We start from the raw sequence: 14,859 nt of genomic DNA on the forward strand, positions 1-14,859 counted from the left end.
GGGACATCACCTGTGTGTCCTCTGAGAACTACCCAAAGGGCTGCCCAGGAGAGGCCAGGAGCATGGGCTGGGAACAACTCCTTCACCTGGGCCTAGGATGCTGGGGCTCTCAAGGGAAGCTCAAGTGTCCTGCACCTAAGTGTCCAGCACCCCCACTGCTCTCTGTTCCCAGATTCCTCCCAAGCTTCTTCCTTTGCCTCCACCAGCATCTGCCTCTCTAGGACCTGCTGCCGCAATAGTAGCCAAAATAAAAATGCACAGATACTGCAGCGGAAACAAACGATGACTTGATTGCTTCTCCACAGCCTCCCTGGGATATGAATCATGAGCCTCCATCCTGTCACTGGGCTGGAGTGAGGCTCAGGTTTCTATTTCGTTTGGAGGCCCCATCATCTCGTGTGCATGAGCCACCGTGGCTCAGTGGGAAGGGGCTCAGTTGGGAGGACTGCCAGGGACGCATCTGTCCCTGTACTGACCCAGGCCTGGCCACATCCCCAGGCCATGCTCCAGAGCACAGGGTGCAGAGTGCCAAGGTAGGAACGCCGCCTGCCCACCCGCATCCCACAGGGGAGGAATCTGAAGCCCAGAGCAGAGGTCAAGCCTCAGGGCTCCTAAGTCCCTGACTAGAGGCCTCCCTGCCTCTCCTCAGATCTCCCTGTGACCTTGACCAGTGTTGTGGCCTTTCTGAAATGGAAAACCACTTTCCTCCATGGCTCCACGTTCCTGGCCCCAGGTAGGCCTTCCCTCCCAGCCAGCCCCTCACCCTGGGCACATAGCTCAGGTTGGGAAGAGAAGAGGCCCTGCTGGGCACCATGGAGACACAGCCCCCTCCCCACTCCCCAAGGTGCCACAGGGAGTCGCAACCCAGCGCATGACACAGCCATGAGACCCACTCCTTCCCAAAGATTCACCACAACCCACAAGACTATTTTCCCACAAGTAGAATTTGGTCCTTTTTAATGGCAATGGTAGCCCCAGCCATGGGACCCAGAAGGCTCAGTTTACTATGATCCCCTTCTCCTTGGACTCCTGTCAAGTCCCCCAGATCATGGGTAAGAAAGCTGATAAATTCTACGGGAGGTTTTTCATCCAGTATGCCAGAGATCTTCCACCCCTCTGAGCTGTGAAAGCTACCCTCTAACCATCCCACATGGACTAGGGAAAGTCCAGGTGGCCTCTGACCCAAGCCTATCCTTTAAAGTCACTGAGCATCCATCTTGAGGATGACGAGTCAGGAGGTGGATGGTGCAGGCTGACCACTTTGTTCTTTCTCAGCCTCAGGCAGCAAAGCCTGGAGAGGCTTCCCCCTATATCTCTTTCTCCTCCCTTAAAAGAGGAACCCTAAGCTCATGCCCCAGAGTTCGGCACTCAACAGGAAGAGCCTCCACCCGCCTCCAGGTCACTCTGAACATTCCAGTTCTCCCTCAAAAGCCTCTTATGCACCCTGTACCCACTATTGTTCTAATGACCCCAAGAAAGGGTTTCTATGTCCAGCCCCTGAGGCTCCTCCTAAGGCCCACCATGGTCATCCATGCTGGGACACTGCACTTCATGGCAAGTTGGACCAAGTCATGGGCTGCGTGGCCCTAAGCCCATGACATCTGACACTGTGGGGACATGACACTGCTGAAGATCCACCAAGATGGCAGCTGAGAGGTAGAGGAACCCAGAGCCTCTGATGCTCAGAGTCCCAAGGGCTCTTCTGTCCTCAGTGCACAAGGGGAAGCTCCACAAGCAACACTGCTGGACAAGGGATCCCGATCAGGACTTGGCCTTGCCACCCACCTGCAACCTCCCTTGGAACAAAATCGCACCCTTCGAGTCTGGCTGAGACAGTCTTTGGACCCAGCTGCCTTTGCCGACACTCTTGAGCAAATGTGTATCACAGGGCCATGCATAGAGTCTCATATAGGGCCTGTCCATAAAATTCTGGGTAGATATTTCCAGAAGAATGATACAGAGGTCCCCACTGTAGGAGCCCAGTGCCACTGGAAATTCCCTCTAAGCCGTCCACGGCATTCAGTCATTCAAGAAGGCATTAATCGGTATGCCCAACCTGTGCTAGGCATTGCAGAGACCACCTAAGAGGGGCAAGCACCAGCTCTTCCCTCCAGGGAGCCAAAATGGATTTGGGCAGAGATGATCCAAAGACATTGCTGAGAGGAAATACAGCAAATGGTCCTGGGTGCATCTGCCATTCAGAGTCATCTGTGTTACTCCCAGAAAGGGTGAGGCTAGGAGAGGGGGACTTGGACTCCCTCACTTCATTGCAGTCCCTCTTATAAAGAAAAGTGTAGCACAGTGACTCCCCACCGCAGGCAGCGCCCCCAGGGGACATTTGACAACACAAGGGGCGAGGGGTGCTGCTGTTATCCCATGAGTAGAGTCCCCATGAGTAGAATCCCTAGAACAGAGAGTTCTCCAGCCTCGACTGTTGGGGAAACTGGGGTCTCACTACAGCTCAACTGTTAAGAGCACAGTTTCCAGGTGGCCAGACATGACTTCATGGGACCAGGCCCTCACCCGCTAAGTCTCCACTCTGTCAGCACAGTGAGGCAGTGACAGCCCCTCTTCAGGAGCCTCGCTTCCTCTTGCCAGATGTGGGAGAAGGGTGCAGACGAAGGCTCGAGAGCAGTGCCAGCCCTGCCCTCAGAGTGCTTCCGTTCTCGACATTCTGATGAGCCTCAACGTTGCCCAGTGAGCACCCACAACTCGGATTTCTCTTACCCAAGGAAACTTCCTCAAGAGAAGGGGAGGCACAACTTGGCTTAGTTTGGGATCCGCCTTTGTGTTCCCAAATGTGTTCCACCAACTCCAGGGACACGTGACAGTGACAAATTGTCCCATCACTCAGGGTGGGATGTTCTGAGAGGGCTCCAGGCTGTCCTGTGTCCCCTGGAAGGTACATGCTACGCCCTCCCACTTCTGCAGAGGTTTCACACTGTGCATCTGAGGGTTGGGTTGGAGGGGCTTGGGGCCATGTCAGGCTCCAGGGTTCTTGCCTGAGAAGGCCCTCCTCTGTTCAGGTGTAAGAGTTGGCAAATTCTGGCCTGAACTGGGCCCTGGGTGCTTCCTGTAGCACCAAAGGTCAGGTGTCACCAATTTCCCTTGGGCAGGGCGTTGCCAGGCTCTGGAGAGAGGGATTTTTCAGGGAGGGCTGGATGGGAGGTGTGGGAACTGCTGCCTTGCGTCAGGACACCAGAAATGGGACACGGGGACCCTGCTCTGCCAAAGCAGAAGCTAGTAGGGAGGCCATCTCGTTAACGGGTGACGACAGGTACACTGGTGATGTGGTTTCCACGTTGCCTGATCCTAATCCAAAGTCTTTTCTACACATCTTCCCCTTCCTTCCCGCCAGGACCCTGTGCTAGGTCTTCTTGGCAAAGCCGCAATGTCCTCTCCACGGCTCTTGCTGCCTCTGACCCGGTCTCTTGTCTCATCTACACTTCACTGTGCTTCCTGAGGAGCCATTAGGGGCTGTTGGCACCCTTCCTCTTCCCAGCACCCGCTCAGCAGCCTCTGGCACGTCAGCAGCACTCCAAGTCCCTGGGGTCTGGACGGCAGTGTCTCGCTCTCCGGCCCTTTCAAGGTCTCCTGCGTGTGTTCGTCCAGGAACCCATGACGCGCTGCGCATACGGTCACGAACCAGAGCAACCCCTGTTGGTGCAGCCTTGCTGCAAACAGGCTGGGAGCAGGCACACATTAGAGAATCGCACACCCACGTGTCAAATGGCAGCTGTGCCCAGAGGCACACAGAGGTACAGAAACTGAAAGGGCAGGGAGGCCCTCTGGAGAAGCTAGGACTGAGCTGGGAAGGCGTTGTGAGTACTCAGGGAACAAAACGCGCCTGCTGTGAGGTTGACCCCTGATGAGGGGAGGTGGTGGGCTGGAGAAGGCAGCCGGGGGACTGGAGCCCCGAAAGCAAGGAGTGTGCTAGCAGTTAGGACAGGAGAGGGAGGTCACACGAAGCATGAAGGCCATGTGAAGCACAGTGGTCCTTATTCCAAGAGCAATGGGAAGCCATGGAAAGGTTTAGGCAGAGAAGGGACAAGGTTAGCTCGATGGAAGCATGTCTCCGGCTGCTATGCAGAGAACAGACGAGAGGGGATGAGAGTATTCGGACAGGCCAGAGGGAGGGGTCATTGCAGACATGCAAGGAGAGCTGGGGAAGCACACGCTGGGATGGCCGGTGGGACAGGGGGTTCTGGAGAAGGGTGGGAAATGTGAAAGCGCCCTCCCAGGCTTTGGATGCGAGTGGAAGGTGCACAAGGGAACCAGGCTTGGGGAGGAATCCTGAATCTGGTTTGGTCTGAGGCCCTTAGTGGCCCTTGCTCTTTTCTACCCAGCAGCTATTTCCTCCACACCAAGACACAGACTTCACATATTTGTTTCACTGGACAGGAATCTACTTTCCACCACCTCTCCCTCCAGAGACTCAACTCATTCTTCCAGCCAACTCTTACTCCAAGAAGTCTGGTGGATCAACCAGCTGTTGTTGAGCATCCTGAATTGGAGCCATGACCCAAGACCTAGAGATGCCAGCTACCATTCTCCAAGACCAAGATCCACAGGAAGCACCTCCTCAGCACAGGACGAGGCTCTGCCGGGCTGTTCTCCAGTGATGTGCATTTGCAGCTGAGCCCTCTCTCTGGAGGAGGGGAACCCTGCTTTTCGTCTTTGTAGTCTCCATGCCCCCACGCCCCAAGTCTTGCACTGAGGTGTCACCCCATGCCCCTGTGGAACCATAGCCTCCCTTGGATCCCTGGTGGTACACAGCCACATTTACATCTCAGTATGTGCATTCCAAACAGGCTGCGGGAGGTGCTTGCTAAAACACCATTCCATCTTGCGCTCAGTGCCAAGGTGGAGCAAATGGATCTGTGCAGAAAATGCTCTTTAAAATGCATTACGTGCATGAGTTTAAAGAGATGCCTGCTGCTCAGTGAATTTCAAAAAGGAGTGAGCGAGCCGGTGATGAACGACCTCAGGTTGTTACCAGGCTGAGGAACAAGGGGCTCTGTCTGTCTGCTGGTAAATAAAGTGTGGTCATATATCACCTGCAGGGCTCTGCCTGAGGGAGGCTCTTAAACCTGTTGGACAGGAATAGACAGTCCCCAGCTCATCAGAATATCACACAATAAGGTTCTTATTTGGTTGAAATATGAAAAGAATCCCAGCTTGGGGGAGGGAATCCCACATCCACGTGGAGGGTAGGGTCTCAGGTTCATGGTCTTACTTGGATACGCCGGAATGTGAAGAGGCTTCCATTCAGAGAGGAAATATCTGGGAGGCTGCCTTAAAGCACAGATGGACAGTATGACTGTTGTCGGTCTTCTGGTTTTTTATTATCTTTATTATTATTAGACTAATCTAGTAAGAGTCTGTGTTTCTGGACTTTCTGTCCTGGGCAAAACTGAGACAGGCCTTGGGATTTTCATCCTACCCTGGCATAGCAGGGAAGAAATTAGCTGAGTTCATTGATGGTATATTAACTACCTCCCCTGTTTCCTCTCTTCCTAGAGCTAGCTGTGAAATTAAAAATGGAACCAGCTATTAGCAAGCCATTACTAAGTGTGCAAAGTCCATGCACAGTGTTACGCACCGTGGGGAGATACCCCAGGGTGCAGAAGCCCTCCTGGTGCTCCTGGGCTCGGCACACAGATGCAGACAGCTCCAAAGCTATTGCAAATCTACACATGGCTGAGCAGATGAACTCAGGCAGGTGGATGCATCACGCAGTTTGGGGATGAAGCGGAGCAGTTTCCCAGCTGAGCCACATCTGCAGCTTGCCGTCCTCTGGGGAATGGAGATGGCTGTCTGAGACTTCCTTTTCATGTATTACAGATCGTTCCAGGGCTGCTTAGGCTCTGGCACTGCTGCTGTCACAGGGTGATGCACAGAAGCAGGCACAGGATGAAGGATGGGCTCCATCCTGTCAAGGTGAGAAGGTGTATCATCACCCTGGAGTGAGTGGTTTGGGCAATTATTCATACAGACTGTATTTCCCAAGATGGACAGCTTCTCATCAGTGCTCAGGGGAGTTGGGTTTGTGACCTTGGGCAAGTTATTTGCTTCTGGGAACCCTGCCCCCCATCTGCAGAGGAGCAGCGCCCGCCAGCCAGTCCCCAGGGTGCTTTTGTGACCCTCACCACCCCCATCACTTCAGTATTTCAACCCACACTGGTGAAGTACAGCAATGAATGATGCATGGGCACAGGCTTCGCAGTGCACTGAGAAGCAGGCTCGTTGTTGCTCCCCAGGGCCAGGCTCATTCATTAAGCGAGCACTTACCGAGTGCTTGTTGGGTGCCAGGAGTGTGCTGGCCGCAGTCAGATCTGTAGGTGTGCTGCCTGCTGGGGCCACGTTGGCTCGCCAAGCTTGGAATTTCCATGGTGGTTTGTTTGAACTCAGCTCTGGACATATGTTACAGCCCCTAAATAAGCAACAGAGCATGCTGTGAAGGCAGAACCCCACTGCCTGGGTTCAAGTTCCGGGACTTACCACTTAGTGTTGCCACAATTTAAGAAGGTGACATTCCCCCCCCCCTTAGGTCCCTCATCTGTGATTCGGAAGGATAATGTCAAGCACCTGAAATAGTATGCACGTGGCAGCAACCCTCAGCAAGCTGACCTCTGATCTTTGCTATTACTATTATCCCCATGCTATTTTTAAAAGAAAGCGAGTGGAGGTCGTGAAGCCATCATGTCCATGAGAGAACGCCCTCCTTGGGCTTCCTCACTGCCCAAGCTCACAGTGCAGGATGGACACAGCTCCATGTTATCAGTTTTGTTTTGTGAGTTTGGGATAGCACCTCAGTCTCCTGATGGATCTGGAGGAAAACTTCAGACCCTCAGCCCTCCATAGAGTCCCTTGGACGAGACCGACTGGTATAAAGAAGCCCTCCCCAGGAAGCAGAAATGGAAGGGTGGGATATTTCCCCAGTGAGTCCACTTGCCCTGCCTCTAGCCCTGCAGCCCTCGAGAAGGAATCCCTTGCCTCTATCCGTGGCTCAGGGCTGCAGGGGCAGGGTCACACGGCTCATGGGGCTGTTGAAAACATCTGAAAGATAATAACTTCAACACGGTGAAAATGTAGAAAGTATTGTGGTGCCTTTTTCTCCACATGTTTTCAAAATCTACAGTGAGTTTTTCTTTTATAACATAACTCAATTTGGATGCTAAATTTTGATTGAAAATACTTGATCCATATTTAGATTTCATAAAATTTAAAGTGGAAGACAGATTCACACACTCTAGTTATTCCAAACAGGCTTTCAAGTTTTCCAATAACTGAATCAAGTGTTACCATTTTAAGTTTTAACGAAGTCAAAGAAAACATCATCTCCCTAGTCAGTCAGGCCGCAGTTTGGGGCACTGAGAGGTCACGTGCGGCTGGGGGCTGTAGTTCCTGGCACGCTGACGGAGACCATGTCCACCTTCATCACAGAAAGCTCTTCTTACTGAGTGCTGCTCTCTAGAACACTGTGATGGTGCCTGACGTGGGACTCAAACCACGGTGGGCAGGGCGAGCTGAGGGTCTGCATTCCCACAGGGCCACACTCAGCCTGGAGAAGCTCTCAAGAGCAGGGTAGGGCCTCACAGTGTGGGCTCCCAAGAGCATGGGCACCCATGCTTGCTGGCCCAGTATGCCCTTCAGCGGTTCTCAGAAGTGATCCTTCTCCCTCAAGAGCCATCTGCCTGTGCCCACCAAACACTGGGCAGCAAGACCCCGAGTGTTTTCTGAATGCATCATGAGACAATGACCCAAAACGCCTATCCGAGGACCTGCATGGGGCGAAGGGTCAGGAACTTCATGCTTCCATCAGGGAGCAGCTATCATGTTTTGGCAATTCTTTTTCACACAGTAAGTAGAGGCAGGCCTCTTTATAACCTACATCTTCTTCCTTCCTGGAGCTGAGGGAAAACAAGCTGACGACCTCCTCCACGCAGAAGTCCTTCCAACATTCTAAGGTGCCTATGCCTATCACATCTCTTCAATTTTATATTCCACTTTAGACCATTCTACCAGTCCTAGTATCATGGGAAGAGAAATCTAGTAAGCGACTATCAGTCATTCACATGTTAGTAAAAACTTGCCTACCAACTTGTTTTCCTCGGTAGGAGTGGGAAAAAGAACAAACAGCCCCAGCTAATGGAATGAAGATGCTAAAAGGAAGCCCTCAGCTGCACTGTCTGTGCTCCAGAGCTGCTGGAGATAGGCATAGAATAGACGTCACTGGTGGGCCATTCAGGTCCCCTTGCAGCAGGAGGCTGTAGGTACCAGTGCCCCATATACTTGCAGGAGGTGTTGGGTGTTCCCTGGAGGGAGCAGGGTCCAGGAAGCCAAATGAACCCTGCCACAACATTGTCAGGGTCTTTGAGGGTGGGGTTCCCAGATGGTAGCTTTTTTGAGGTTTTTAGGAGGAGATGTGAAATGGGGCACTTCTCTGGCCTCCTATGACTCTCCTCTGCTTGAGCCATTTGCTGATTTGCTACTGATTTGCTCTGGTAGGACTCTGGCCCATTTGCCAGCCACTGGGCTGTCAGACTTGACACTGGATGGGTGGCATGGTCCCGGCTTGGTCTAAAGTGTGTCTGGCTTTCCCACATGAAAGGGGCTGGACCGCATGCTTGGCTGGCAAAGCACTACGAAGCACAGCAAGATCTGCCCCAGGCTGGGTGCCCAGAGGTCCCGGAGAGAACTGGCCTGACCATCCACTCCAAGAGAAGGGCCACGCAGGGGTCAGAGAGGGAGGCTGCCTCGAGGCTGAAGGGACACCATGTAGAGCCTTGGTTGGGAGGGGAGTGACACTAGCCCAGGGGGCACTCAGCAGTGTGCCCTTCAGCAGTTCTCAGAAGTGGTCCTTCTCCCTCAAGTTGTTCTTAGGGAGGGCAAATGCTCTTCTTTATGAAAGGTGGCCTTAGAAAGTGGTTGCTATTTGATGCCATTTCTTGATAAAATAAAAGTGGTATTTTCCCTGCTAATTATTTTTATTTTTGTACTGCTCTATGAAATCCCAAATATAGGGAACTGCTCCCTAAATGAATAAATCAGAACAATACACCATTGTGTTAATTGAATGGAAGGAGTATCCCTGAAGCTCCAGAAAACAGATAACACTGACCCATCGCCCCTGTTTACCGTAAAGGGTTTTTAACCAGGCAGCTTGAGGCCCTCCGCGCGCTTTGTAAAACGAGGCATTACAAAGCTTTTAATATTGATCCCCTGGAAGGTTCGAGGGAAACGCTCTCTGGTTTAAGCCAACAGGCATAAAAAGACCATCTGGTGAGAGCTTGACGGAGTGGGGGGGACTTGCAAGTCTAGTGCAGGATTCTACCCACCTGCTAGAGGCTTCCACGTGGCTGGGCCTGCCTCTCAGGCAGCTAGCCAAGGGGTTGGGGAAGAGAGGATTCTCAGGCACCAGGTAGACACGGGCAATCCATTGAACCAACACAGAACAGCCAAGGGAGGAAAAGAAAGTGAGCCAGGTTCAGGATACCTCACGTGGCCCCACAGAGGGCACAGAGCAGACGGGCTGGAATTTCATTAAGGGGGTCTTGAAAAATCAGCCTGTCAGGATTAGACTCTTGTTCTTTCCAAGTGGTTTTTGAATTTTCAGGTTTTTTTTTTTTAAGGAAATAAATAATTCTATAGATTCTTTTCCCCAATCAGTTGCCCGTCTTTGAAATTAACCATCCCCTGGCTTTCCTCTGATTGGGATCACGTCCCTCCTCACTCTTTCTGAAGTGCTATTGTGCTGGGTGTTATTCACTTAGCCACACATAATGTAACTTTGAAATGCGATGGAAAAAAAATTAGCATTTTCAGTGAACTGGAAAGAATGCATCTGATTTCAAAATGTGTACTTAAAAAAGAAAAAGAACACCCAGATTGATTCCACCACCTATAGGGCTCATTCTGCCCAGCCAAATCTGAAATGCACTTTTGCAGAGGACAACTTCATTTATGATTTTTTAAAGGAAAGAAATATGAGATTCAGGCACAGGGGGAAAAAAGCATCGTAAGAAATTAATATAGCTTGGATTAATCAAAGCGCCTGCTTTTAAGCCGTGTGCCCCCACAGAGGAGTGAATTAATGAGCAATTTATGCAATGAATATATTTTTTTCTTTCATTATCTAGGTATTTCAGAGGAATGTGCTTCTTCTGACTGGAATTCTCCAGATACTTCTCTGAAATTTTAGCCTCACTTTGCATGTATAATTGCAGCTCAGGGTTGTGTGGAAAGCAAGTCTCCAGGCAGCCCCAAGCCTCCTGTACCCAAGCCCAGAGCCATTCCAGCCACTGGTTCCTTTCAATCTCTAGCACAAGGAATCCTTTCCCGGTGAAGAATGCACTTTGGAAATACCCTTAGGCCAGGGTCTCCAGGACTGTTTTGAAGAGAGGGCGCTTTAGCAAGAACACAGAGGCAGACCCCTTTCCTGGAGATGCCAAGCCAGCAAGTCTGCAGCCTGGAAACCCAGCTCTTTAATGGTCCACGAAGCTCCACCCACTCAGTGAGAACAAAATGCTAAACTGGGTAAATCCAAGTGTGTGCCACATTACGAGGGTAATTTATAGGCCCAAACCTGATCCTGAAGCCAGGTGAGCTGGAGCCAGGTGAATCATGAGAAGATGGACCTTCCTCTCCTGTAGCACGCTCAAGTGCAATTTAGATCCCCAAGAAATCCGCGTGGGGTCTGTGAAAATGGCTTGGATTTGGATCTGCCTGGCTCCAGCAGCCCCTAAAAATGCTGGCATCATCACCAGTACAGCCTTCCTACTCTGTAACCATCCTGGCTTCAAGGAAATGCAAAGGAGTCCTGGGGACTAGGCGGGTGGAATTCCCAGATGCTGGGCCTACAGCCTTATCTCCCCCTGCAACTTCACCAAAATGTACAGGCAGATGGCTGGAAATGGTAGGTGCATATGGCCAAAAGAGTTGGAACTGTTGGAAAGCTCTGGGCACTGACGCCATCCAGTTGGTGGAACGTCCCTCCTCTCTAAAACCAATCCAACAACCTCACCCAGGAGCGTGGAGCTGGGCGGTGGGCCTCAGGAGAGGGATCCAAAGCTTCTCTGTGGTCACGGCCTTCTCCATCTTCTGCCTGCTCCCTCCTGGGTCACCAAGTCCTTTTTTAAAGCCAAAGGAGGGGGTGGGTGGGGCAACATTGGGATTCAACCTGATACTAAAGTGCTTGATCAGGGGAAAGAGCAATTCCCGGCCTATCTTCCTCTAATCCAGTCCCTCCTAGTCTTCGGTGTCAGGAGGTATGAACCTCCATCCTCAGGTTCACTTCTTTCCATTTGCCCCACTTAAGTCCAGAGGATCCCACCCACCTAAGACCTTTCTGGGACAAAAACTTTTGAGTTCTGGGAAACACAAGCCAGCGTTCCTCATAGCCCCCCCCCCCCGCTCCCCCTTTTCATTTCCATTAGCAGAGAAAGCCTTGACGGCTTCCTGGCTTAGATAATTATTTTCTCATTAGTTCCATTCACATTCACCTGCAACCTTCATTAGACACCGGTGTATAAAATGGTCATCTTCAGTACACATGGCCAACTGGGGGCCACATTGCTGCTGAGCCCTTCCCCACGTTTGCTCACTCCATCAGGGATGGCGAGTGATGGTCCTGCCTTCCTGTGTGAATGCAGGAGGAAGCCTGGGAGGGGGACCTGGGGTGATGGCCTGGCACCCTCCCCTCTGCTGCCTGAGCATCCGCCATTAGCAGACCAGTGATCTTAGTTGACAATTGCTGTCTTCCTGTGCCTGGGAACAGGCGTGGGAGGATCACAGGGGAACGGCAGGGCCGCTGGAGACTCTGCAGGCCTCGTGTCTTCCCAGAATCGCTCAGAGCATGTCCTGCCTCTGGGACTGGCAGCCCCCCCAACCAGGGGCCACATCCGCCCACTCATTCAACAGCACCTATTGAATGCCTGCTGGGCTGTGAACCCTGGGCTTCAGTGGAGAGCGAACGACAGACCATCCTGGTAGGACTGAGCAGGTGAAAACATGGGAATCTGGCAATGTGTGGCTGTCTTTAACCAACAACAGCCACAGTCTTGTCTGTTTCAACCGGATGTGTGGCAGGCAAAGAGACAGTAAACAGAGGCCACAGACATATTACAGACATAAGCACTGGGGCAAAAAAGCAGAGAACAGGGAGAGGTCAAGAGCTGGTAGTGGAGATACTGAGCAGGTTCCAGGGCTGGAGGGCACAGCCACATCCCATATGATCTGCAGGAACAGGCTTGTGCGGGCTCCTGCTGAGAAGCTGAACCAACAGCACCAAGAGACAAGGGTGGTACTTTCCAACCCCTTCCCAGGAGATGGCCATGGGCATAGAGGAGGCAAGCTCCAAGAGTTCCTGGAGGTGGAGGCGTGGTCCCTCCCTAGATGCAAGCTTGGGCCACTGAGCTGAGGTAGCAGGGCTTGACCACCCTGAGCCTCTGCCCCAGTTCTCCCACAGGCCCTGCCTCTCCTCTGGATATAGGATGGCCAACGTGATACCGAAGGACTCCCAGCTTGGACATGCCCAGGCCTCTCTCCAAGGGATAAGCATTTAAACAAGCAGTAGGGCCCCATGTTTGGAGCCCCCGTGAGGCCCAGTCTGCCACCCTCAGGCATCCAGGGATGCTGGGTCCCTCTTCCCACTCTTGGGGGTGGGGCCCACCTATGGAGAAAGACCTACCCTGAAGTGCTGCCCTGGTGTTCTGCCATCTATGTGACCCTAGGCACATCACCTAGGTTCTTGCAGCCCCTTTGGCCCTTGTGAATTAGGTGGCACAGCTCTCCTGCTTGGTGCCCTGAGCTGTCAGACTGGCTGGGCACAGCTCCTTAGTTGTAGCTAAGCTCTTTGAACAGGTCTGTCTACCTGTGTCTGCTCCACCCTCTCAGCCTCCAGCACCATTTTCAGGATTATCTTAAAACCCCAAGAGGCTGAGCCATTCCTGACTTTCCAGAACCACCTCCAAAGACCAGCTAGAAACTCTGGCTCTCTCACTTCAGGTGCACAGCCTAAATAAAAGATGGAAGGAAGGATTAGCTAGACTCTCTAGCATAGGAAAATCAATGAACGCTAGATGTTTTCCAAAGAGCTCCTGCAAGGGAGACCATGATGTAGCTAGCTGCCATAACCACATAAGAAGGCACTTGGGCTAGGTACGGTGGGGCATGGCTGCCGTCCCAGGGACTCCAAAGGCTGAGGTGGAAGGATCACAAGATTGAGACCAGCCTGGACAACTTAGTAAGACTCTGTCTCAAAATATTAAATGTAGTTTTTTAAAGGACTGGAGATGCAGCTCAGTGGTAAAGTGCCCCTGGGCTCAAACCCCAGTTTACCCCACCCCCGCCCTGCCCCATCCCCAGCAAAAAAGAAGGTATTGCATTCTGGGTAATTTGGAAGCAAATGAGAGAGGTGGGAGCCTGGGAGAGGTGGGAGCCTGGGAGATGTGCTTCTCTGTGACAGTGACTCTGCAAATATCACCCTCAGCCCGCTCGGCTGGAGTTCTCTTTGCCCCAATTAGGAGAAACCATTATGCCTGCTCCACCGGCACCCTCCTGTGAGTGTCTGCAGTGTAATTTGGAGATCACTTGCATCCAAGTACCCCATAAAGCAACATCACCCTCCCATCTGATACTCAGTTAGGCCACAGATCTTCTGACGGTGGCTTTGTCCCCTAATCCACACTCAGCAGTGATAGCTGCGAAAAAGGGCTGCAAGCAGGTGTCCATCCAGCCCAACCCTGGCGCTCATTAAGACCCTGCTTCCCAGCTCAGGATCTGCTGCACTTAAGGCATAGATGACATCAGAGAGTGGACAATACATTCTAAAACGGAATGGAAAATACACTTTCAAATGGAATAGAAAGCCAAGGTCATCGCTGCTGTTTAGAGGTGGCCAGAGCAAGCAGGGAGCATGGTGTGCTCAGGGAGGCTGCTTCCCCGCCCACCTGATTTGCTCTCAGCAGAGTAAATGAAAGCTCACAGCAAATGCGTATCCTTTCCCTTCTCTCCATCATATTGATTCCAGGAGGCCAAGAGACCTGGTCATTGAAGGTAAAGTGGATATGCTGGGGAGATAGGGCGATGGGTACAGAGCTGTGCACCCCAAGTTCCAGCCACCAAGGTTCCACTCTATGGTTTTTTCATATTTGTAGGTCCAGCTACTATTTCCTTAATATTGTTTTGTCCTTTCATTATCTAAATACATGATTTGAAAAGGAAATTTTACACTACCAGAGTGAATGGAAAAATCTGTGCCACTTGCTACGAAGAGGAAAAAATCCACACTAATAACCCAGGTGTGCTCATTAGCATAGCAATCCTCTGCACCTCAATTGGAACCAGCTTCATGTCAATTTGGGAAATGGGTCAAAGGGATAAAAGCTTTGGAACAAGTTTTGGCCCAGGACTGGAGGATGATGATGAGTTGTTTGGGAGACACCAGAACATCGTAGAATATTAGCAAAGTAAAGCATCCTTAGAAAAGAACCACAAAATGAAGAATTCTGAGAGCCAGAGAGGGGCTGGGTTCCCCAGGGCAAGAGATACACTTGAGCTTGTTTCACAGGAATCCATCATCTTACCCCAAAGATTAATTTCTCCTAATAAATTAGCAGAGTGTTTTCAGTTATTTTTTTTTTTAAATTAAGTTTTATAGTTTGATTTCTGAACACTAATTTCTGGTTCAAAAATCAAAACAAGCCAGATGTGGTATCACACACCTGTAATCCCAGCCACTCAGGAGGCTGAGGAAGGAGGATGATAACTTTCAGGCCAGCCTCAACAACTCAGTGAGGCCTTGTCTCAAAATAAAAAAAAAAAAAGGATGGTGATATAATTCAGTGGTAGAACACC

The sequence above is a fragment of the Marmota marmota genome, unplaced genomic scaffold (genome assembly GCF_001458135.2).
Source record: "Marmota marmota marmota unplaced genomic scaffold, marMar, whole genome shotgun sequence".
Classification (NCBI taxonomy): domain Eukaryota; kingdom Metazoa; phylum Chordata; class Mammalia; order Rodentia; family Sciuridae; genus Marmota; species Marmota marmota.